The sequence below is a fragment of the Aquarana catesbeiana genome, linkage group LG02 (genome assembly GCF_042186555.1).
Source record: "Aquarana catesbeiana isolate 2022-GZ linkage group LG02, ASM4218655v1, whole genome shotgun sequence".
Taxonomy (NCBI): Eukaryota; Metazoa; Chordata; class Amphibia; order Anura; family Ranidae; genus Aquarana; species Aquarana catesbeiana.
This window is the reverse complement of record NC_133325.1, coordinates 813,766,598-813,794,560: the sequence shown is the minus strand read 5'-3', so window position 1 is coordinate 813,794,560 and position 27,963 is coordinate 813,766,598. Positions and strand designations below refer to the sequence as shown.

The 27,963-nt window shown below is 40.7% G+C and overlaps 1 protein-coding gene across 1 annotated transcript in view; it reads right to left on the bottom strand.

Annotated features, from left to right (window-relative positions):
* Positions 1–12,234, bottom strand: part of LOC141129552 (myoferlin-like) — a 644,669-nt gene extending 632,435 nt beyond the window's left edge. The window contains exon 1 of the mRNA XM_073617651.1: positions 12,144–12,234. The gene's annotated coding sequence lies outside the window, so the exon portion shown is untranslated. The remainder of the gene's footprint in view (positions 1–12,143) is intronic.
* Positions 12,235–27,963: the final 15,729 nt, after the last annotated feature.

The window sequence follows — 27,963 nt, the reverse complement described above, 5'->3', positions numbered from 1 at the left end:
TGTGTGTATATAATATGTGTATATGACGTGTGTATATAATATATAGAGTGTGTGTATATATATATATATAGAGTGTGTATATATAATATATAGAGTTTGTGTATATAATAATATATAGAGTGTGTGTATATAATATATAGAGTGTGTGTATATAATATATAGAGTGTGTGTATATAATATGTGTATATGACGTGTGTATATAATATATAGAGTGTGTGTATATAATATATAGAGTGTGTGTATATAATATATAGAGTGTGTGTATAATATATAGTGTGTGTGTATATAATATATAGAGTGTGTGTATATAATATATAGAGTGTGTGTATATAATATATAGAGTGTGTGTATATAATATATAGTGTGTGTATATAATATATAGAGTGGGTGTATATAATATATAGAGTGTGTGTATATAATATATAGAGTGTGTGTATATAATATATAGAGTGTGTATATATAATATATAGAGTGTGTATATAATATATAGAGTGTGTGTATATAATATATAGAGTGTGTATATAATATATAGAGTGTGTGTATATAATATATAGAGTGTGTATATAATATATAGTGTGTGTATATAATATATAGAGTGTGTGTATATAATATATAGAGTGTGTGTATATAATATATAGAGTGTGTGTATATAATATATAGAGTGTGTGTATATAATATATAGAGTGTGTGTATATAATATATAGAGTGTGTGTGTATATAATATATAGTGTGTGTGTGTATATAATATATAGTGTGTGTGTATATAATATATAGTGTGTGTGTATATAATATATAGAGTGTGTGTATATATAATATATAGTGTGTGTATATATAATATATAGAGTGTGTGTATATATAATATATAGAGTGTGTGTATATAATATATAGAGTGTGTGTATATAATATAGAGTGTGTGTATATAATATATAGAGTGTGTGTATATAATATATAGAGTGTGTGTATATAATATATAGAGTGTGTATATATAATATATAGAGTGTGTGTATATAATATATAGAGTGTGTGTATATAATATATAGAGTGTGTGTATATAATATGTGTATATGAGTGTGTATATAATATATAGAGTGTGTGTATATAATATATAGAGTGTGTGTATATAATATATAGAGTGTGTATATATAATATATAGAGTGTGTATATAATATATAGAGTGTGTGTATATAATATATAGAGTGTGTATATATAATATATAGAGTGTGTGTATATAATATATAGAGTGTGTGTATATAATATATAGAGTGTGTGTATATAATATATAGAGTGTGTGTATATAATATATAGAGTGTGTGTATATAATATATAGAGTGTGTGTATATAATATATAGAGTGTGTATATAATATATAGAGTGTGTGTATATAATATATAGAGTGTGTGTATAATATATAGAGTGTGTGTATATAATATATAGAGTGTGTGTATATAATATATAGAGTGTGTGTATATAATATATAGAGTGTGTGTATATAATATATAGAGTGTGTGTATATAATATATAGAGTGTGTATATAATATATAGAGTGTGTGTATATAATATATAATGTGTGTATATAATATAGAGTGTGTATATATAATATATAGAGTGTGTGTATATATATAGTGTGTGTGTGTATATAATATATAGAGTGTGTGTATATAATATATAGAGTGTGTGTATATAATATATAATGTGTGTATATAATATATAGTGTGTGTGTATATAATATATAGAGTGTGTGTATATAATATATAGAGTGTGTGTATATAATATATAATGTGTGTATATATAATATATAGAGTGTGTGTATATAATATATAGAGTGTGTGTATATAATATATAGAGTGTGTGTATATAATATATAAGTGTGTGTATATAATATATAGAGTGTGTATATAATATGTGTATATGACGTGTGTATATAATATATAGAGTGTGTGTATATAATATATAGAGTGTGTGTATATAATATATAATGTGTGTATATATAATATATAGAGTGTGTGTATATAATATATAGAGTGTGTGTATATAATATATAGAGTGTGTGTATATAATATATAGAGTGTGTGTATATAAATATATAGTGTGTGTGTATATAATATATAATGTGTGTATATATAATATATAGAGTGTGTGTATATAATATATAGAGTGTGTGTATATAATATATAGAGTGTGTATATAATATATAGTGTGTGTATATAATTATAGAGTGTGTATATAATATATAGAGTGTGTGTATATATATGATATAGAGTGTGTATATAATATATAGAGTGTGTATATAATATATAGAGTGTGTGTATATAATATATAGAGTGTGTATATAATATATAGAGGTGTGTATATATATATAGAGTGTGTATATAATATATAGAGTGTGTATATAATATATAGAGTGTGTGTATATATATATAGAGTGTGTGTATATAATATATAGAGTGTGTATATAATATATAGAGTGTGTGTATATAATATATAGGTGTGTGTATATAATATATAGAGTGTGTGTATATAATATATAGAGTGTGTGTATATAATATATAGAGTGTGTGTATATAATATATAGAGTGTGTGTATATAATATATAGAGTGTGTGTATATAATATATAGAGTGTGTGTATATAATGTTATATGAGTGTGTATATAATATATAGAGTGTGTGTATATATATATAGAGTGTGTATATAATATATAGAGTGTGTGTATATAATATATAGAGTGTGTGTATATAATATATAGAGTGTGTGTATATAATATATAGAGTGTGTGTATATAATATATAGAGTGTGTGTATATAATATATAGAGTGTGTGTATATATATGTGTATATGACGTGTGTATATAATATATAGAGTGTGTGTATATAATATATAGAGTGTGTGTATATAATATATAGAGTGTGTGTATATAATATATAGAGTGTGTGTATATAATATATAGTGTGTGTGTATATAATATATAGAGTGTGTGTATATAATATATAGAGTGTGTGTATATAATATATAGAGTGTGTGTATATAATATATAGAGTGTGTATATAATATATAGAGTGTGTATATAATATATAGAGTGTGTGTATATAATATATAGAGTGTGTATATAATATATAGAGTGTGTGTATATAATATATAGAGTGTGTGTATATAATATATAGAGTGTGTGTATATAATATATAGAGTGTGTGTGTATATAATATATAGAGTGTGTGTATATAATATATAGAGTGTGTGTATATAATATATAGAGTGTGTGTATATATAATATATAGTGTGTGTATATATAATATATAGAGTGTGTGTATATAATATATAGAGTGTGTGTATATAATATATAGAGTGTGTATATAATATATAGAGTGTGTGTATATAATATATAGAGTGTGTATATATAATATATAGAGTGTGTGTATATAATATGTGTATATGAGTGTGTATATAATATATAGAGTGTGTGTATATAATATATAGAGTGTGTGTATATAATATATAGAGTGTGTATATATAATATATAGAGTGTGTGTATATAATATATAGAGTGTGTATATATAATATATAGAGTGTGTGTATATAATATATAGAGTGTGTATATATAATATATAGAGTGTGTGTATATAATATATAGAGTGTGTATATATATATAGAGTGTGTATATTAAATATATAGAGTGTGTGTATATAATATATAGAGTGTGTATATATAATATATAGAGTGTGTATATAATATATAAGATGTGTGTATATAATATATAGAGTGTGTGTATATAATATATAGAGTGTGTGTATATAATATATAGAGTGTGTATATAATATATATAGAGTGTGTGTATATATATATAGAGTGTGTATATAATATAGAGTGTGTGTATATAATATATAGATGTGTGTATATAATATATAGAGTGTGTATATAATATATAGAGTGTGTGTATATAATATATAGAGTGTGTGTGTATATAATATATAGTGTGTGTGTGTATATAATATATAGAGTGTGTGTATATAATATATAGAGTGTGTGTATATAATATATAATGTGTGTATATATATATAGAGTGTGTGTATATAATATATAGAGTGTGTATATAATATATAGAGTGTGTGTATATAATATATAGAGTGTGTGTATATAATATATAATGTGTGTATATATAATATATAGAGTGTGTGTATATAATATATAGAGTGTGTGTATATAATATATAATGTGTGTATATAATATATAGAGTGTGTGTATATATATATAGAGTGTGTGTATATAATATATAGAGTGTGTGTATATAATATAGATGTGTGTATATAATATATAGAGTGTGGTATATAATATATAGAGTGTGTGTATATAATATGTGTATGACGTGTGTATATAATATATAGAGTGTGTGTATATAATATATAGAGTGTGTGTATATAATATATAGATGTGTGTATATATAATTATAGAGTGTGTGTATATAATATATAGAGTGTGTGTATATAATATATAGAGTGTGTGTATATAATATATAATGTGTGTATATATAATATATAGAGTGTGTGTATATAATATATAGAGTGTGTGTATATAATATATAATGTGTGTATATAATATATAGAGTGTGTGTATATAATATATAGAGTGTGTGTATATAATATGAGTATGAGTGTGTATATAATATATAGAGTGTGTGTATATAATATATAGAGTGTGTGTATATAATATATAGAGTGTGTGTATATAATATATAGAGTGTGTGTATATAATATATAGAGTGTGTGTATATAATATATAGAGTGTGTGTATATAATATATAGAGTGTGTGTATATAATATATAGAGTGTGTGTATATAATATATAGAGTGTGTGTATATAATATATAGTGTGTGTGTATATAATATATAAGTGTGTGTATATAATATATAGAGTGTGTGTATATAATATATAGAGTGTGTGTATATAATATATAGAGTGTGTGTATATAATATATAAGTGTGTGTATATAATATATAGTGTGTGTATATAATATATAGAGTGTGTGTATATAATATGTGTATTGAGTGTGTATATAATATATAGAGTGTGTATATAATATATAGAGTGTGTGTATATAATATATAGAGTGTGTATATAAATATATAGTGTGTGTGTATAATATATAGAGTGTGTGTATATAATATATAGAGTGTGTATATAATATATAGAGTGTGTATATAAATATATAGAGTGTGTATATAATATATAGAGTGTGTGTATATATATATAGAGTGTGTATATATATATATAGTGTGTGTATATAATATATAGAGTGTGTGTATATAATATATAGAGTGTGTGTATATAATATATAGAGTGTGTGTATATAATATATAGAGTGTGTGTATATAATATATAGAGTGTGTGTATATAATATATAGAGTGTGTGTATATAATATATAGTGTGTGTATATATATATATAGTGTGTGTATATAATATATAGAGTGTGTGTATATAATATATAGTGTGTGTATATAATATATAGAGTGTGTGTATTATATATAGAGTGTGTGTATATAATATATAGAGTGTGTGTATATAATATATAGAGTGTGTGTATATAATATATAGAGTGTGTGTATATAATATATAGAGTGTGTGTATATAATATATAGAGTGTGTGTATATAATATATAGAGTGTGTGTATATAATATATAGAGTGTGTGTATATATATATAGAGTGTGTGTATATAATATATAGAGTGTGTGTATATAATATATAGAGTGTGTGTATATATATATAGAGTGTGTGTATATAATATATAGAGTGTGTGTATATATAATATATAGAGTGTGTGTATATAATATATAAGTGTGTGTATATAATATATAGAGTGTGTGTATATAATATATAGAGTGTGTGTATATAATATATAGTGTGTGTATATAATATATAGAGTGTGTGTATATATAATATATAGAGTGTGTGTATATAATATATAGAGTGTGTGTATATAATATATATAGTGTGTGTATATATATATAGAGTGTGTGTATTATAATATATAGAGTGTGTGTATATAATATATATAGAGTGTGTGTATATAATATATAGTGTGTGTATATAATATATAGAGTGTGTGTATATAATATATAGAGTGTGTGTATATATAATATATAGAGTGTGTGTATATAATATATATATGTGTGTATATAATATATAGAGTGTGTGTATATAATATATAGAGTGTGTGTATATATAATATATAGAGTGTGTGTATATAATATATAGAGTGTGTGTATATAATATATAGAGTGTGTGTATATAATATATAGAGTGTGTGTATATAATATATAGAGTGTGTATATATAATATATAGAGTGTGTATATATATATATAGAGTGTGTGTATATAATATATAGAGTGTGTGTATATAATATATAGAGTGTGTGTATATAATATATAGAGTGTGTGTATATAATATATAGAGTGTGTGTATATAATATATAGAGTGTGTATATATAATATATAGAGTGTGTGTATATAATATATAGAGTGTGTGTATATATATATATAGAGTGTGTGTATATAATATATAGAGTGTGTGTATATAATATATAGAGTGTGTATATATTATAGTGTGTGTATATATAATATATAGAGTGTGTGTATATAATATATAGAGTGTGTGTATATAATATATAGAGTGTGTGTATATAATATATAGAGTGTGTGTATATAATATATAGAGTGTGTGTATATAATATATAGAGGGTGTGTATATAATATATATAGAGTGTGTGTATATAATATATAGAGTGTGTGTATATAATATATAGAGTGTGTGTATATAATATATAGAGTGTGTGTATATAATATATAGAGTGTGTGTATATAATATATAGAGTGTGTGTATATAATATATAGAGTGTGTGTATATAATATATAGAGTGTGTGTATATAATATATAGAGTGTGTGTATATAATATATAGAGTGTGTGTATATAATATATAGAGTGTGTGTATATAATATATAGAGTGTGTATATAATATATAGAGTGTGTGTTTATAATATAGAGTGTGTGTATATAATATATAGAGTGTGTGTATATAATATATAGAGTGTGTGTATATAATATATAGAGTGTGTGTATATAATTATAGAGAGTGTGTATATAATATATAGAGTGTGTGTTATAATATATAGAGTGTGTGTATATAATATATAGAGTGTGTGTATATAATATATAGAGTGTGTGTATATAATATAGAGTGTGTGTATATAATATATAGAGTGTGTGTATATAATATATAGAGTGTGTGTATATAATATATAGAGTGTGTGTATATAATATATAGAGTGTGTATATATAATATATAGAGTGTGTGTATATAATATATAGTGTGTGTATATATAATATATAGAGTGTGTGTATATAATATATAGAGTGTGTGTATATAATATATAAGTGTGTGTATATAATATATAGAGTGTGTGTATATATATATAGAGTGTGTGTATATATAATATATAGAGTGTGTGTATATAATATATATAGTGTGTGTATATAATATATAGAGTGTGTGTATATAATATATAGAGTGTGTGTATATATAATATATAGAGTGTGTGTATATAATATATATATATGTGTGTATATAATATATAGAGTGTGTGTATATAATATATAGAGTGTGTGTATAATAATATATAGAGTGTGTGTATATAATATATAATTGTGTGTATATAATATATAGAGTGTGTGTATATAATATATAGAGTGTGTGTATATAATATATATAGAGTGTGTGTATATAATATATAGAGTGTGTGTATATAATATATAGAGTGTGTGTATATAATATATAGAGTGTGTGTATATAATATATAGAGTGTGTATATATAATATATAGAGTGTGTATATTAATATATAGAGTGTGTGTATATAATATATAGAGTGTGTGTATATAATATATAGAGTGTGTGTATATAATATATAGAGTGTGTGTATATATAATATATAGAGTGTGTGTATATAATATATAGAGTGTGTGTATATAATATATAGAGTGTGTATATATAATATATAGAGTGTGTGTATATAATATATAGTGTGTGTATATAATATATAGAGTGTGTGTATATAATATATAGAGTGTGTGTATATAATATATAGAGTGTGTATATAATATATAGTGTGTGTTATATAATATATAGAGTGGTGTATATAATATATAGAGTGTGTATATAATATATAGAGTGTGTGTATATAATATATAGAGTGTGTGTATATAATATATAGAGTGTGTGTATATAATATATAGAGTGTGTATATATAATATATAGAGTGTGTGTATATAATATATAGAGTGTGTGTATATAATATATAGAGTGTGTGTATATAATATATAGAGTGTGTATATATAATATATAGAGTGTGTATATATAATATATAATGTGTGTATATATAATATATAGAGTGTGTGTATATAATATATAGAGTGTGTGTATATAATATATAGAGTGTGTATATATATATAGAGTGTGTATATAATATATAATGTGTGTATATATAATATATAGAGTGTGTATATAATATATAGAGTGTGTGTATATAATATATAGAGTGTGTGTATATAATATATAGAGTGTGTATATATAATATATAGAGTGTGTGTATATAATATATAGAGTGTGTGTATAATATATAGAGTGTGTGTATATAATATATAGAGTGTGTGTATATATAATATATAGAGTGTGTGTATATAATATATAGAGTGTGTGTATATATAATATATATAGAGTGTGTGTATATAATATATAGAGTGTGTGTATATAATATATAGAGTGTGTGTATATAATATATAGAGTGTGTGTATATAATATATAGAGTGTGTGTATATAATATATAGTGTGTGTATATATAATATATAGAGTGTGTGTATATAATATATAGAGTGTGTGTATATAATATATATAGAGTGTGTGTATATAATATATAGAGTGTGTGTATATAATATATATAGAGTGTGTGTATATAATATATAGAGTGTGTGTATATAATATATAGAGTGTGTATATATAATATATAGAGTGTGTGTATATAATATATAGTGTGTGTGTATATAATATATAGAGTGTGTATATAATATATAGTGTGTGTATATATAATATATAGAGTGTGTGTATATAATATATAGAGTGTGTATATATAATATATAGAGTGTGTGTATATAATATATAGTGTGTGTATATAATATATAGAGTGTGTGTATATAATATATAGAGTGTGTGTATATAATATATAGAGTGTGTGTATATATATATATATAGAGTGTGTGTATATAATATATAGAGTGTGTGTATATAATTATATAGAGTGTGTGTATATAATATATAGAGTGTGTGTATATAATATATAGAGTGTGTGTATATAATATATAGAGTGTGTGTATATAATATATAGAGTGTGTGTATATAATATATAGAGTGTGTATATATAATATATAGAGTGTGTGTATATAATATATAGAGTGTGTATATAATATATAGAGTGTGTGTATATAATATATAGAGTGTGTGTATATAATATATAGAGTGTGTGTATATAATATATAGAGTGTGTGTATATAATATATAGAGTGTGTATATATAATATATAGAGTGTGTATATATAATATAGAGTGTGTTGTATATATAATATATAGAGTGTGTGTATATAATATATAGAGTGTGTGTATAATATATAGAGTGTGTGTATAATATATAGAGTGTGTGTATATAATATATAGAGTGTGTGTATATAATATATAGAGTGTGTATATATAATATATAGAGTGTGTGTATATAATATATAGAGTGTGTGTATAATATATAGAGTGTGTGTATAATATATAGAGTGTGTGTATATAATATATAGAGTGTGTGTATATATAATATATAGAGTGTGTGTATATAATATATAGAGTGTGTGTATATAATATATAGAGTGTGTATATATAATTATATAGAGTGTGTGTATATAATATATAGAGTGTGTGTATATAATATATAGAGTGTGTGTATATATAATATATATATAGAGTGTGTGTATATAATATATAGAGTGTGTGTATATAATATATAGAGTGTGTATATAATATATAGAGTGTGTGTATATAATATATAGTGTGTGTATATATAATATATAGAGTGTGTGTATAATATATAGAGTGTGTATATAATATATAGAGTGTGTGTATATAATATATAGAGTGTGTGTATATAATATATAGAGTGTGTGTATATAATATATAGAGTGTGTATATAATATAGAGTGTGTGTATATAATATATAGAGTGTGTGTATATAATATATATAGAGTGTGTGTATATAATATATAGAGTGTGTGTATATAATATATAGAGTGTGTGTATATATAATATATAGAGTGTGTGTATATAATATATAGAGTGTGTGTATATATAATATATAGAGTGTGTGTATATAATATATAGAGTGTGTGTATATAATATATAGAGTGTGTGTATATAATATATAGAGTGTGTATATATATATATAGAGTGTGTATATAATATATAGAGTGTGTATATAATATATAGAGTGTGTGTATATATAATATATAGAGTGTGTGTATATAATATATAGAGTGTGTGTATATAATATATAGAGTGTGTGTATAATATATAGAGTGTGTATATAATATATAGAGTGTGTGTATATATAATATATAGAGTGTGTGTATAATATATAGAGTGTGTATATATAATATATAGAGTGTGTGTATATATAATATATAGTGTGTATATATATATATAGAGTGTGTATATATAATATATAGAGTGTGTGTATATAATATATAGAGTGTGTATATATAATATATAGAGTGTGTGTTTATATAATATATAGAGTGTGTGTATATAATATATAGAGTGTGTATATATAATATATAGAGTGTGTGTATATATAATATATAGTGTGTATATAATATATAGAGTGTGTGTATATAATATATAGAGTGTGTATATAATATATAGAGTGTGTGTATATATAATATATAGAGTGTGTGTATATAATATATAGAGTGTGTGTATATAATATATAGAGTGTGTGTATATAATATATAGAGTGTGTGTATATAATATATAGTGTGTGTGTATATAATATATAGAGTGTGTGTATATAATATATAGAGTGTGTGTATATAATATATAGAGTGTGTATATATAATATATAGAGTGTGTATATAATATATAGAGTGTGTATAATATATAGAGTGTGTGTATATATAATATATAGAGTGTGTGTATATAATATATAGAGTGTGTGTATATAATATATAGAGTGTGTGTATATAATATATAGAGTGTGTATATATAATATAGAGTGTGTGTATATATAATATATAGAGTGTGTGTATATAATATATAGAGTGTGTGTATATATAATATATAGAGTGTGTGTATATAATATATAGAGTGTGTGTATATAATATATAGAGTGTGTGTATTAATATATAGAGTGTGTATATATATATATAGAGTGTGTATATAATATATAGAGTGTGTATATAATATATAGAGTGTGTGTATATATAATATTATAGAGTGTGTGTATTATATATAGAGTGTGTGTATATAATATATAGAGTGTGTGTATATAATATATAGAGTGTGTATATATAATATATAGAGTGTGTGTATATATAATATATAGAGTGTGTGTATATAATATATAGAGTGTGTATATATAATATATAGAGTGTGTGTATATATAATATATAGTGTGTATATATAATATATAGAGTGTGTATATAATATATAGAGTGTGTGTATATAATATATAGAGTGTGTATATATAATATATAGAGTGTGTGTATATATAATATATAGAGTGTGTGTATATAATATATAGAGTGTGTATATATAATATATAGAGTGTGTGTATATAATATATAGTGTGTATATAATATATAGAGTGTGTGTATATAATATATAGAGTGTGTATATAATATATAGAGTGTGTGTATATATAATATATAGAGTGTGTGTATATAATATATAGAGTGTGTGTATATAATATATAGAGTGTGTGTATATAATATATAGAGTGTGTGTATATAATATATAGTGTGTGTGTAATATGTAGGTCTTCTCTTGTGTGATGTTGATGTGAATGTGTTACCTGTGTGATGATGACCTTCTTCTCCTCCTCTTCCTCCTCCTCCTCTTCTTCTTCCTCTTCTTCTTCTTCTTCTTCCTCTTCTTCTTCCTCTTCTCCTCTTCCTCCTCCTCTCGCTCTTCCTCCTCCTCCTCCTCCTCCTCCTCTCCTCCTCCTTGGATCTCTCTCTGTGATAAGTCGGGGGAAGGAGAGCTGTGACAACACGTCTTCTCTTCTCCTCCTCCTCCTCCTCCTCCTCTTCTTCCTCCTCCTCCTCCTCCTCCTCGGATCTCTCTCTGTGATAAGTGGGGGGAAGGAGAGCTGTGACAACACGTCTTCTCTTCTCTCCTCCTCTTCTTCTCCTCCTCCTCCTCTTCCTCCTCCTCCTCCTCCTCCTCCTCCTCCTCGGATCTCTCTCTGTGATAAGTCGGGGGAAGGAGAGCTGTGACAACACGTCTTCTCTTCCTCCTCCTCCTCCTCCTCCTCCTCCTCGGATCTCTCTCTGTGATAAGTGGGGGGAAGGAGAGCTGTGACAACACGTCTTCTCTTCCTCCTCCTCCTCCTCCTCCTCCTCCTCGGATCTCTCTCTGTGATAAGTGGGGGGAAGGAGAGCTGTGACAACACGTCTTCTCTTCTCCTCCTCCTCCTCCTCCTCCTCCTCGGATCTCTCTCTGTGATAAGTCGGGGGAAGGAGAGCTGTGACAACACGTCTTCTCTTCTCTCCTCCTCCTCCTCTCGCTCCTCCTCCTCCTCGGATCTCTCTCTGTGATAAGTCGGGGGAAGGAGAGCTGTGACAACACGTCTTCTCTTCTCTCCTCCTCCTCTCACTCCTCCTCTCGCTCTTCTCTCATCCTCCTCCTCCTCCTCTCGCTCCTCCTCCTCGGATCTCTCTCTGTGATAAGTCGGGGGAAGGAGAGCTGTGACAACACGTCTTCTCTTCTCTCCTCCTCCTCCTCCTCCTCCTCCTCCTCTCCTCCTCGGATCTCTCTCTGTGATAAGTGGGGGGAAGGAGAGCTGTGACAACACGTCTTCTCTTCTCCTCAGACTCACCACACACTCACAGAGCGGGAAGGGATGACGTCAGCGAAAGGCGGGAAAAAAAGGAGGCGTAAACATTGAGCGGCTCCTCTGAGGCAGGGCGTGGCTGCAGTCTTCATCATCCTCTTGTATTCCTCCTATATATCCAGGGCCGCTGATTGGCCGGTACAACTGACCCGACCGACCAATCTGAACAGATCATTTTATGTCAAAAGAAAACTCCTCCAGCCGTGTCCCTTAAGATCCCCTCCCCCCTCTTACATTGTACATTTGTTTTGTTGATTAGGTGGCGGCAGCGGAGGGACTATTTCTTGTATCCTCGTGGTAGATCAAGTCCCGGCATGTCACCGCGGAGTGATTCCTTCCTGTCTCCCCCTGAGAAGAAGAAGTCATGAGGCGGTACTCACACCATATCCCTCCGCCATGATCCCTTGTCATAGAATCTTCCTCATAATCATTACTCCGGGAGGAGGAGGAGGAGGAGGAGGAGGAGGAGTCTGGGCCTATCCAAGTGTGTCACCTGACTTTATTACTTTATAATTCTACTGTATATATAACAAAGTCTTCACCACACAGCATGTCATTCACTTCCATATATATATATAGAATATATGTAATAGTGTGTATTATTACCAGGATTATCCCAATTCTATATATATATATATATATACCAGACCCCAACCCTGACCCTTACCCCAACCATGACCCTTACCCCAACCCTGACCCCAACCCTGACCCTTACCCCAACCCTGACCCCAACCCTGACCCTTACCCCAACCATGACCCTTACCCCAACCCTGACCCCAACCCTGACCCTTACCCCAACCCTGACCCTTACCCCAACCCTGACCCTTACCCCAACCCTGACCCTTACCCCAACCCTGACCCTTACCCCAACCCTGACCCCAACCCTGACCCTTACCCCAACCCTGACCCTTACCCCAACCCTGACCCTTACCCCAACCCTGACCCTTACCCCAACCCTGACCCCAACCCTGACCCCAACCCTGACCCTTACCCCAACCCTGACCCTTACCCCAACCCTGACCCTTACCCCAACCCTGACCCCAACCCTGACCCTTACCCCAACCCTGACCCTTACCCCAACCCTGACCCTTACCCCAACCCTGACCCTTACCCCAACACTGACCCTTACCCCAACACTGACCCTTACCCCAACACTGACCCTTACCCCAACCCTGACCCTTACCCCAACCCTGACCCCAACCCCGACCCTGACCCTTACCCCAACACTAAACCTGACCCCAACCCTGACCCTTACCCCAACCCTGACCCCAACACTAAACCTGACCCTTACCCCAACCCTGACCCTTACCCCAAGCCTGATCCTTACCCCAACCCTAAACCTGACCCTTACCCCAACCCTGACCCTTACCCCAACACTAAACCAGACCCCAACCCTGACCCTTACCCCAACCCTGACCCCAACCCTGACCCCAACCCTGACCCTTACCCCAACCCTGACCCTTACCCCAACCCTGACCCTTACCCCAACCCTGACCCTTACCCCAACCCTGATCCTTACCCCAACCCTGACCCTTACCCCAACCCTGACCCTTACCCCAACCCTGACCCTTACCCCAACACTAAACCTGACCCCAACCCTGACCCTTACCCCAACCCTGACCCTTACCCCAACCCTGATCCTTACCCCAACCCTGACCCTTACCCCAACCCTGACCCTTACCCCAACCCTGACCCTTACCCCAACCCTGACCCTTACCCCAACCCTGACCCTTACCCCAACCCTAACCCTTACCCCAAGCCTGATCCTTACCCCAACACTAAACCTGACCCCAACCCTGACCCTTACCCCAACCCTGACCCCAACCCTGACCCTTACCCCAACCCTGACCCTTACCCCAACCCTGACCCTTACCCCAACACTAAACCTGACCCTTACCCCAACCCTGACCCTTACCCCAACACTAAACCTGACCCCAACCCTGACCCTTACCCCGACCCTGACCCCAACCCTGACCCTTACCCCAACACTAAACCTGACCCCAAGCCTGACCCTTACCCCAACCCCGACCCTTACCCCAACACTAAACCTGACCCCAACCCTGACCCTTACCCCAACCCTGACCCTTACCCCAAGCCTGACCCTTACCCCAACCCTGACCCTTACCCCAACCCTGACCCTTACAGCAACACTAAACCTGACCCCAACCCTGACCCTTACCCCAACATTAAACCTAACCCCAACCCTGACCCTTACCCCAACCCTGACCCTTACCCCAACACTGACCCTTACCCCAACCCTGACCCTTACCCCAACCCTGACCCTTACCCCAAGCCTGATCCTTACCCCAACCCTAAACCTGACCCTTACCCCAACCCTGACCCTTACCCCAACCCTGACCCTTACCCCAAGCCTGACCCTTACCCCAACCCTGACCCTTACCCCAACCCTAAACCTGACCCCAACCCTGACCCTTACCCCAACCCTAAACCTGACCCTTACCCCAACCCTGACCCTTACCCCAACCCTGACCCTTACCCCAACACTAAACCTGACCCCAACCCTGACCCTTACCCCAACCCTAATCCTAATTCTTACCCAACCCTGACCCTATTCCCTACCCTACACTAATCCCAAATCTGACCCAAATTCTGACTCAGACCCTTACCCCAACCCTGACCCTTACCCCAACCCTGACCCTTACCCCAAGCCTGATCCTAATTCTTACCCAACCCTGACCCTTACCCCAACCCTGACCCTTACCCCAACCCTAATTCTTACTCAACCCTGACCCTATTCCTTACCCAACCCTAATCCCAATTCTGACCTAACCCTGACCCAACCCAACCCAACCCTGACCCAAATTCTGACCCAGACCCTTACCCAACACCTGACCCTAATTCTTACCCAACCCTGATCCTATCCCTTACCCAACTCCGACCCTTACCCCATTTCTGAACCCGACCCTGACCCTTACCCCAACCCTGACCCTTACCCCAACCCTGACCCTTACCCCAACCCTGACCCCAACCCTGACCCTTACCCCAACCCTGACCCTTACCCCAACCCTGACCCTTACCCCAACCCTGACCCTTACCCCAACCCTGACCCTTACCCCAACCCTTACCCCAACCCTGACCCTTACCCCAACCCTGACCCTTACCCCAACCCTGACCCTTACCCCAACCCTGACCCCAACCCTGACCCCAACCCTGACCCTTACCCCAACCCTGACCCTTACCCCAACCCTGACCCTTACCCCAACCCTTACCCCAACCCTGACCCTTACCCCAACCATGACCCTTACCCCAACCCTGACCCTTACCCCAACCCTTACCCCAACCCTGACCCTTACCCCAACCCTTACCCCAACCCTGACCCCAACCCCGACCCTGACCCTTACCCCAACCCTGACCCTTACCCCAACCCTGACCCTTACCCCAACCCTTACCCCAACCCTGACCCCAACCCCGACCCTGACCCTTACCCCAACACTAAACCTGACCCCAACCCTGACCCTTACCCCAACCCTGACCCCAACCCTGACCCTTACCCCAACACTAAACCTGACCCCAAGCCTGACCCTTACCCCAACCCTGACCCTTACCCCAACACTAAACCTGACCCCAACTCTGACCCTTACCCCAACCCTGACCCTTACCCCAACACTAAACCTGACCCCAACTCTGACCCTTACCCCGACCCTGACCCCAACCCTGACCCTTACCCCAACACTAAACCTGACCCCAAGCCTGACCCTTACTCCAACCCTGACCCTTACCCCAACACTAAACCTGACCCCAACCCTGACCCTTACCCCAACCCTGACCCTTACCCCAACACTGACCCTTACCCCAACCCTGACCCTTACCCCAACCCTGACCCTTACCCCAACCCTGACCCTTACAGCAACACTAAACCTGACCCCAACCCTGACCCTTACCCCAACCCTGACCCTTACCCCAACACTAAACCTAACCCCAACCCTGACCCTTACCCCAACCCTGACCCTTACCCCAACCCTGACCCTTACCCCAACCCTGACCCTTACCCCAACACTGACCCTTACCCCAACCCTGACCCTTACCCCAACCCTGACCCTTACCCCAAGCCTGATCCTTACCCCAACCCTAAACCTGACCCTTACCCCAACCCTGACCCTTACCCCAAGCCTGACCCTTACCCCAACCCTGACCCTTACCCCAACCCTAAACCTGACCCCAACACTAAACCTGACCCTTACCCCAACCCTGACCCTTACCCCAACCCTAAACCTGACCCTTACCCCAACCCTGACCCTTACCCCAACCCTGACCCTTACCCCAACCCTGACCCTTACCCCAACCCTAAACCTGACCCCAACACTAAACCTGACCCTTACCCCAACCCTGACCCTTACCCCAACCCTAAACCTGACCCTTACCCCAACCCTGACCCTTACCCCAACCCTGACCCTTACCCCAACCCTGACCCTTACCCCAACACTAAACCTGACCCCAACTCTGACCCTTACCCCAACCCTGACCCTTACCCCAACACTAAACCTGACCCCAACTCTGACCCTTACCCCGACCCTGACCCCAACCCTGACCCTTACCCCAACACTAAACCTGACCCCAAGCCTGACCCTTACTCCAACCCTGACCCTTACCCCAACACTAAACCTGACCCCAACCCTGACCCTTACCCCAACCCTGACCCTTACCCCAACACTGACCCTTACCCCAACCCTGACCCTTACCCCAACCCTGACCCTTACCCCAACCCTGACCCTTACAGCAACACTAAACCTGACCCCAACCCTGACCCTTACCCCAACCCTGACCCTTACCCCAACACTAAACCTAACCCCAACCCTGACCCTTACCCCAACCCTGACCCTTACCCCAACCCTGACCCTTACCCCAACACTGACCCTTACCCCAACCCTGACCCTTACCCCAACCCTGACCCTTACCCCAAGCCTGATCCTTACCCCAACCCTAAACCTGACCCTTACCCCAACCCTGACCCTTACCCCAACCCTGACCCTTACCCCAACCCTGACCCTTACCCCAACCCTGACCCTTACCCCAAGCCTGACCCTTACCCCAACCCTGACCCTTACCCCAACCCTAAACCTGACCCCAACACTAAACCTGACCCTTACCCCAACCCTGACCCTTACCCCAACCCTAAACCTGACCCTTACCCCAACCCTGACCCTTACCCCAACCCTGACCCTTACCCCAACCCTGACCCTTACCCCAACCCTAAACCTGACCCCAACACTAAACCTGACCCTTACCCCAACCCTGACCCTTACCCCAACCCTAAACCTGACCCTTACCCCAACCCTGACCCTTACCCCAACCCTGACCCTTACCCCAACCCTGACCCTTACCCCAACACTAAACCTGACCCCAACTCTGACCCTTACCCCAACCCTGACCCTTACCCCAACACTAAACCTGACCCCAACTCTGACCCCGACCCTGACCCCAACCCTGACCCTTACCCCAACACTAAACCTGACCCCAAGCCTGACCCTTACTCCAACCCTGACCCTTACCCCAACACTAAACCTGACCCCAACCCTGACCCTTACCCCAACCCTGACCCTTACCCCAACACTGACCCTTACCCCAACCCTGACCCTTACCCCAACCCTGACCCTTACCCCAACCCTGACCCTTACAGCAACACTAAACCTGACCCCAACCCTGACCCTTACCCCAACCCTGACCCTTACCCCAACACTAAACCTAACCCCAACCCTGACCCTTACCCCAACCCTGACCCTTACCCCAACCCTGACCCTTACCCCAACCCTGACCCTTACCCCAACACTGACCCTTACCCCAACCCTGACCCTTACCCCAACCCTGACCCTTACCCCAAGCCTGATCCTTACCCCAACCCTAAACCTGACCCTTACCCCAACCCTGACCCTTACCCCAACCCTGACCCTTACCCCAACCCTGACCCTTACCCCAACCCTGACCCTTACCCCAAGCCTGACCCTTACCCCAACCCTGACCCTTACCCCAACCCTAAACCTGACCCCAACACTAAACCTGACCCTTACCCCAACCCTGACCCTTACCCCAACCCTAAACCTGACCCTTACCCCAACCCTGACCCTTACCCCAACCCTGACCCTTACCCCAACCCTGACCCTTACCCCAACACTAAACCTGACCCCAACCCTGACCCTTACCCCAACCCTAATCCTAATTCTTACCCAACCCTGACCCTATTCCCTACCCTACACTAATCCCAAATCTGACCCAAATTCTGACTCAGACCCTTACCCCAACCCTGACCCTTACCCCAACCCTGACCCTTACCCCAAGCCTGATCCTAATTCTTACCCAACCCTGACCCTTACCCCAACCCTGACCCTTACCCCAACCCTAATTCTTACTCAACCCTGACCCTATTCCTTACCCAACCCTAATCCCAATTCTGACCTAACCCTGACCCAACCCAACCCAACCCTGACCCAAATTCTGACCCAGACCCTTACCCCAACCCTGACCCTTACCCAACACTAAACCTGACCCTTACCCCAACCCTGACCCTTACCCCAACACTAAACCTGACCCCAACCCTGACCCTTACCCCGACCCTGACCCCAACCCTGACCCTTACCCCAACACTAAACCTGACCCCAAGCCTGACCCTTACCCCAACACTAAACCTGACCCTTACCCCAACCCTGACCCTTACCCAACACTAAACCTGACCCTTACCCCAACCCTGACCCTTACCCCAACACTAAACCTGACCCCAACCCTGACCCTTACCCCGACCCTGACCCCAACCCTGACCCTTACCCCAACACTAAACCTGACCCCAACCCTGACCCTTACCCCAACACTAAACCTGACCCCAAGCCTGACCCTTACCCCAATCCTGACCCTTACCCCAACACTAAACCTGACCCCAACCCTGACCCTTACCCCAACCCTGACCCTTACCCCAAGCCTGACCCTTACCCCAACCCTGACCCTTACCCCAACCCTGACCCTTACAGCAACACTAAACCTGACCCCAACCCTGACCCTTACCCCAACCCTGACCCTTACCCCAACACTAAACCTAACCCCAACCCTGACCCTTACCCCAACCCTGACCCTTACCCCAAGCCTGATCCTTACCCCAACCCTAAACCTGACCCTTACCCCAACCCTGACCCTTACCCCAACCCTGACCCTTACCCCAACCCTGACCCTTACCCCAACACTAAACCTGACCCCAAGCCTGACCCTTACCCCAACCCTGACCCTTACCCCAACACTAAACCTGACCCCATCTCTGACCCTTACCCCGACCCTGACCCCAACCCTGACCCTTACCCCAACACTAAACCTGACCCCAAGCCTGACCCTTACTCCAACCCTGACCCTTACCCCAACACTAAACCTGACCCCAACCCTGACCCTTACCCCAACCCTGACCCTTACCCCAAGCCTGACCCTTACCCCAACCCTGACCCTTACCCCAACCCTGACCCTTACCCCAACCCTGACCCTTACAGCAACACTAAACCTGACCCCAACCCTGACCCTTACCCCAACCCTGACCCTTACCCCAACACTAAACCTAACCCCAACCCTGACCCTTACCCCAACCCTGACCCTTACCCCAACCCTGACCCTTACCCCAACACTGACCCTTACCCCAACCCTGACCCTTACCCCAACCCTGACCCTTACCCCAAGCCTGATCCTTACCCCAACCCTAAACCTGACCCTTACCCCAACCCTGACCCTTACCCCAACCCTGACCCTTACCCCAACCCTGACCCTTACCCCAAGCCTGACCCTTACCCCAACCCTGACCCTTACCCCAACCCTAAACCTGACCCCAACACTGAACCTGACCCTTACCCCAACCCTGACCCTTACCCCAACCCTAAACCTGACCCTTACCCCAACCCTGACCCTTACCCCAACCCTGACCCTTACCCCAACACTAAACCTGACCCCAACCCTGACCCTTACCCCAACCCTAATCCTAATTCTTACCCAACCCTGACCCTATTCCCTACCCTACACTAATCCCAAATCTGACCCAAATTCTGACTCAGACCCTTACCCCAACCCTGACCCTTACCCCAACCCTGACCCTTACCCCAAGCCTGATCCTAATTCTTACCCAACCCTGACCCTTACCCCAACCCTGACCCTTACCCCAACCCTAATTCTTACTCAACCCTGACCCTATTCCTTACCCAACCCTAATCCCAATTCTGACCTAACCCTGACCCAACCCAACCCAACCCTGACCCAAATTCTGACCCAGACCCTTACCCAACACCTGACCCTAATTCTTACCCAACCCTGATCCTATCCCTTACCCAACTCCGATCCTTACCCCATTTCTGAACCCGACCCTGACCCAAATTATCACCCAGATCCTTACCCAACACTAAACATGACCCTAATTCGTACCCAACCCTGACCCTATCCCTTACCCAACCCTAACACTTACCCCAATTCTGACCTAACCCTGACCAAACCCAACCCTGACTCAAATGCTGACCCAGACCCTTACCCAACCCTAAACCTGACCATAATTCTTACCCAAACTTGACCCTATCCCTGCAGTTGTCTGAAGCGGTACTAAAGAGAAGTTCACCATCAGAAGACTAAAGCATTTATCTTTGGAGTCCTCTGGCCCTTTAAGGATGTTGTTTGAATTTTTTGTGGCACCTGAACATATTGCTAAGCCAGCACTTCTTCACTGGCCGGCATTTACGCCGAACAAAATCACAGATGCAAGCCCTAAGAGACTTTTTCCTGGAACAGGGACTACTAGTCTGTGCGAGATCGGCTTCTGTGGACTTGGCCTGGGCAGGGTCGACCTCTGTGGGCTTGTCCTGCGTTGAGTCGGCTTCTGTGGACTTGGCCTAGGCAGGGTCGACCTCTGTGGGCTCGTCCTGCGCGGAGTCGGCCTCTGTGGGCTTGTCCTGAGCAGGGTAGGCCTCTGTGGGCTCGTCCTGCGCAGGGTCGGCCTCTGTGGGCTCGTCCTGCGCAGGGTCGGCCTCTGTGGGCTCGTCCTGCGCAGGGTCGGCCTCTGTGGGCTCGTCCTGCGCAGGGTCGGCCTCTGTGGGCTCGTCCTGCGCAGGGTAGGCCTCCGTGGGCTCGTCCTGCGCAGGGTCGGCCTCCGTGGGCTCGTCCTGCGCAGGGTCGGCCTCTGTGGGCTCGTCCTGCGCAGGGTAGGCCTCTGTGGGCTCGTCCTGCGCAGGGTCGGCCTCTGTGGGCTCGTCCTGCGCAGGGTCGGCCTCTGTGGGCTCGTCCTGCGCAGGGTCGGCCTCTGTGGGCTCGTCCTGCGCAGGGTCGGCCTCTGTGGGCTCGTCCTGCGCAGGGTCGGCCTCTGTGGGCTCGTCCTGCGCAGGGTCGGCCTCTATGGGCTCGTCCTGCGCAGGGTAGGCCTCTGTGGGTTCGTCCTGCGCAGGGTCGGCCTCTATGGGCTCGTCCTGCGCAGGGTCGGCCTCTGTGGGCTCGTCCTGCGCAGGGTCGGCCTCTGTGGGCTCCTCCAGCGTGGGGTCGACCTCTGTGGGCTCAGGCTCTTCATAGTCATGGGTGAAAGTTGTTCTCCATAGAAAAAGCAGTAGATAGAACACAGTGAAAGAGCTGAGTAGCAACAGTAGTAATCCGATAACCCATGGCCAGTATGGTGACCAGAGCCCAGCGACCATCCATTGGTACCAGTCACTGGCATTGATAAACACGGGTAGGACTGTGTTCTCTAGGGCCACCCACCCCTTGGAACAGACTGACCAGAGCCCAGCGACCATCCATTGGTACCAGTCAATGGCATTGATAAACACGGATAGGACTGTGTTCTCTAGGGCCGCCCACCCCTTAGAACAGACTGACCAGAGCCCAGCGACCATCCATTGGTACCAATCAATGGCATTGATAAACGTGATTGGGTTTATGATCAATAAGACTGTAAAGCTCCAGCACATGACTGAGGGGAGTGCCTTATTCATCAATTGGCACCAATGAATGGCATTCCAACGCATGTATAGGAGTCTGAGCTCTGCATGCGCACACCCCAGGAACAAGACTAAGCGGAGCCCAGTGGCTATCCATAGAAACCAATCACCGGCATTGATAAATGTGGTTGGGATTCTGATCAATAAGACTGTACAGCTCCAGCATGTGACTGAGTGAAGTGCCTCGGTCATCAATCGGTGCCAACGACTGGCATTCCTATGTCTGTGTAGGAGTCTTCGCTCTGCGTACACACACCCCAGTAACAAGACTAAGCAGAGCCCAGTGACCATCCATTGGTACCAATTAATGGCATTGATAAAAGTGATTGGGTTTATCATGAAGACTGTAAAGCTGCAGCACATGACTGAGTGGAGTGCCTTGTTCATCAATCGGTGCCAACGTCTGGCATTCCAACGCATGTATAGGCGTCTGCACTCTGCATGCGCACACCCCAGGAACAAGACTAAGCGGAGCCCAGTGGCTATCCATAGAAACCAACCATCAGCATTGATAAATGTGTTTGGGATTCTGATCAATAAGACTGTACAGCTCCAGCACATGACTGAGTGAAGTGCCTCGGTCATCAATCGGTGCCAACGACTGGCTTTCCTACGTCTGTGTAGGAGTCTTCGCTCTGCGTACACACACCCCAGTAACAAGACTAAACAGAGCCCAGTGACCATCCATGGGTACCAATCAATGGCATTGATAAACGTGATTGGGTTTATGATCAATAAGACTGTAAAGCTCCAGCACATGACTGAGTGGAGTGCCTTGTTCATCAATCGGCGCCAACGACTGGCATTCCAACGCATGTATAGGAGTCTGAGCTCTGCATGCGCACACCCCAGGAACAAGACTAAGCGGAGCCCAGTGGCTATCCATAGAAACCAATCATCAGCATTGATAAATGTGTTTAGGATTCTGATCAATAAGACTGTATAGCTCCAGCATGTGACTGAGTGAAGTGCCTCGGTCATCAATCGTTGCCAACGACTGGCTTTCCTACGTCTCTGTAGGAGTCTTCGCCCTGTGTATACACACCCCAGTAACAAGACTAAGAGGAGCCCAGCGATTATCCATGGGTTCCAATCATCGGCATTGATAAACATGGGTAGGACTGTGTACTCTTGGGCCGCCCACCGCTTGTAACAGACTGACCAGAGCCCAGCGACTATCCATTGGTACCAGTCACTGGCATTGATCAACGTGATTGGGTTTATGATCAATAAGACTGTAAAGCTCCAGCACATGACTGAGTGGAGTGCCTTGTTCATCAATCGGCGCCAACGACTGGCATTCCAACGCTTGTATAGGAGTCTGAGCTCTGCAGGCGCACACCCCAGATACAAGACTAAGCGGAGCCCAGTGGCCATCCATAGAAACCAATCACTGGCATTGATAAATGTGTTTAGGATTCTGATCAATAAGACTGTACAGCTCCAGCATGTGACTGAGTGAAGTGCCTCGGTCATCAATCGGTGCAAATGACTGGCTTTCCTACGTCTGTGTAGGAGTCTTCGCTCTGCGTATACACACCCCGGTAACAAGACTAAGAGGAGCCCAGCGATTATCCATGGGTTCCAGTCACTGACATTGATAAACACGGATAGGACTGTGTTCTCTAGGGCCGCCCACCCCTTGGAACAGACTGACCAGAGCCCAGCGACCCTCCATTGGTTCCAGTCAATGGCATTGATAAACGTGATTGGGTTTATGATCAATAAGACTGTAAAACTCCAGCACATGACTGAGCGGAGTGCCTTGCTCATCAATCGGCGCCAACATCTGGCATTCCAACGCATGTATAGGAGTCTGAGCTCTGCATGCGCACACCCCAGGAACAAGACTAAGCGGAGCCCAGTGGCTATCCATAGAAACCAATCACCGGCATTGATAAACGTGTTTAGGATTCTGATCAATAAGACTGTACAGCTCCAGCATGTGACTGAGTGAAGTGCCTCGGTCATCAATCGTTGCCAACGACTGGCTTTCCTACGTCTGTGTAGGAGTCTTCGCTCTGCGTCTGCACACCCCAGTAACAAGACTATGAGGAGCCTAGCGATTATCCATGAGTTCCAATCATCGGCATTGATAAACATGGGTAGGACTGTGTTCTCTAGGGCCGCCCACCCCTTGGAACAGACTGACCAGAGCCCAGCGACCATCCATTGGTTCCAGTCAATGGCATTGATCAACGTGATTGGGTTTATGATCAATAAGACTGTAAAGCTCCAGCACATGACTGAGGGGAGTGCCTTGCTCATCAATCGGCGCCAACATCTGGCATTCCAATGCATGTATAGGAGTCTGAGCTCTGCATGCGCACACCCCAGGAACAAGACTAAGCGGAGCCCAGTGGCTATCCATAGAAACCAATCACTGACATTGATAAACGTGTTTAGGATTCTGATCAATAAGACTGTACAGCTCCAGCATGTGACTGAGTGAAGTGCCTCAGTCATCAATCGTTGCCAACGACTGGCTTTCCTACGTCTGTGTAGGAGTCTTCGCTCTGCGTATACACACCCCGGTAACAAGACTATGAGGAGCCCAGCGATTATCCATGGGTTCCAGTCACTGACATTGATAAACACGGGTAGGACTGTGTTCTCTAGGGCCGCCCACTCCTTGGAGTAGACTGACCATTTCCGCTTCATCTCGTTCATAAATTTCGCCCATTCCCGCTTCATCTCCTCTATAATCTCCGCCATTTCTCTCTTCATCTCCATAAACTCCACCCTTTCCCCTTTCATCTCCATAAACTCCGGACTTTCCCCTTTAATCCCCATAAACTCCGCCTTTTCCTGTTTTATCTCCTCCATAAACTCCACCTTTTCCTGCTCCATAAACTCTGCCTTTCCCCCCTTCATCTGCTCCATAAACTCCGCCTTTTTCTGCTTCATCTGATTCATAAACTCCGCCTTTTCCCCCTTCATCTCCTTCATAAACTCCGCCTTTTCCCCCTTCATCTCCTCCATAAACTTCGCCTTTTCCCCCTTCATCTCCTCCATAAACTTCGCCTTTTCCCCCTTCATCTCCTCCATAAACTCCGCCTTTTCCTCCTCCATAAACTCCGCCTTTTCCTCCTCCATAAACTCCGCCTTTTCCCCCTTCATCTCCTCCATAAACTCCGCCTTTTCCTCCTCCATAAACTCCGCCTTTTCCCCTTCATCTCCTCCATAAACTTCGCCTTTTCCTGCTTCATAAACTGCGCCTTTTCCTGCTTCATAAACTGCGCTTTTTCCCCCTTCATCTCCTCCATAAACTCCGCCTTTTCCTCCTCCATAAACTCTGCCTTTTCCCCCTTCATCTCCTCCATAAACTCCGCCTTTTCCCCCTTCATCTCCTCCATAAACTCTGCCTTTTCCCCCTTCATCTCCTTCATAAACTGCGCCTTTTCCCCCTTCATCTCCTCCATAAACTGCGCCTTTTCCCCCTTCATCTCTTCCATAAACTCCGCCTTTTCCCCCTTCATTTTCTCCATAAACTCCGCCTTTTCCTCTTCCATAAACTCCGCCTTTTCCCCCTTCATCTCCTCCATAAACTCCGCCTTTTCCTCCTCCATAAACTCCGCCTTTTCCCCCTTCATCTCCTCTATAAAGCCGGCCTCTTTGTGCACCCTTACCTCTGGGGTGTCGTGTGTTTTCTGCTGGTCTCTTAACAACAGAGATGTGACCAGCAGTATCAAACTGATAACGTGTGACCTCATTGTGTCACTAGAAATACAATTAGATTTTATAGGATATATATATATATATAATGTGTATATTATATATCTATGAATTAATCGCTAATCAATATCCAATGAATGGATAATTAGTGCAAAGCAATACAAAGCAATCACCAGCAGCTACTAACAGAAGATCCTGTCACTGCCGAGAGCAAAGTCAAAAGACACCCGTGCCTGGCTGCACTGCTATATAACGGCTGGGGAGATCACGTGACCAGCTATTGTGACGTCACATCGTCTGAGCGTGGCTTACCATGCATAGCTGCCAACTGTCCCGGATTTCCCGGGACATTCCCGGGACTTGGACTTCATTCCCGGATTTGTGGTGTCCCGGGAAATGTCCCGAAAAATCCGGTTCCGGTTTTGAATTCGCCGCCGCCTCCGCCGCTAGAGGTCGGCGGCCGGCGGAGACATTGTCTCCGCCGGCCGCCATTTTTTTGTAGTTCAGGAAGACGGCTGGGGGGGCCTAGACGAAGCTTCTGCGTCGCCGCCCACCCCCTGCCCCGCTCCGCCTCGGCCCGCCCCGCTCCGCCTCGGCCCGCCCCGCCCCGCTCCGCCTCGGCCCGCCCCGCCCCGCCTCGGCCCGCCTACCCCCCGCCCCGCTGCCAGTCTGATATGGAAAGGGGCGGGGGTTCTAGGTGGGGGGGAGCGCGCGCACCACTGTGGGACACCTGATGTGAGGGGGGGGGGTCACTGGGGACACCTGATGTGAGGGGGGGGGCACTGGGGACACCTGATGTGAGTGGGGGGGGGCACTGGGGACTCCTGATGTGAGTGGGGGGGGGCACTGGGGACTCCTGATGTGAGGGGGGGGGGCACTGGGGACACCTGATGTGAGTGGGGGGGGCACTGGGGACTCCTGATGTGAGTGGGGGGGCACTGGGGACACCTGATGTGAGTGGGGGGGGCACTGGGGACACCTGATGTGAGGGGGGGGCACTGGGGACACCTGATGTGAGGGGGGGCACTGGGGACACCTGATGTGAGGGGGGGGCACTGGGGACACCTGATGTGAGGGGGGGGCACTGGGGACACCTGATGTGAGTGGGGGCACTGGGGACTCCTGATGTGAGGGGGGGGCACTGGGGACACCTG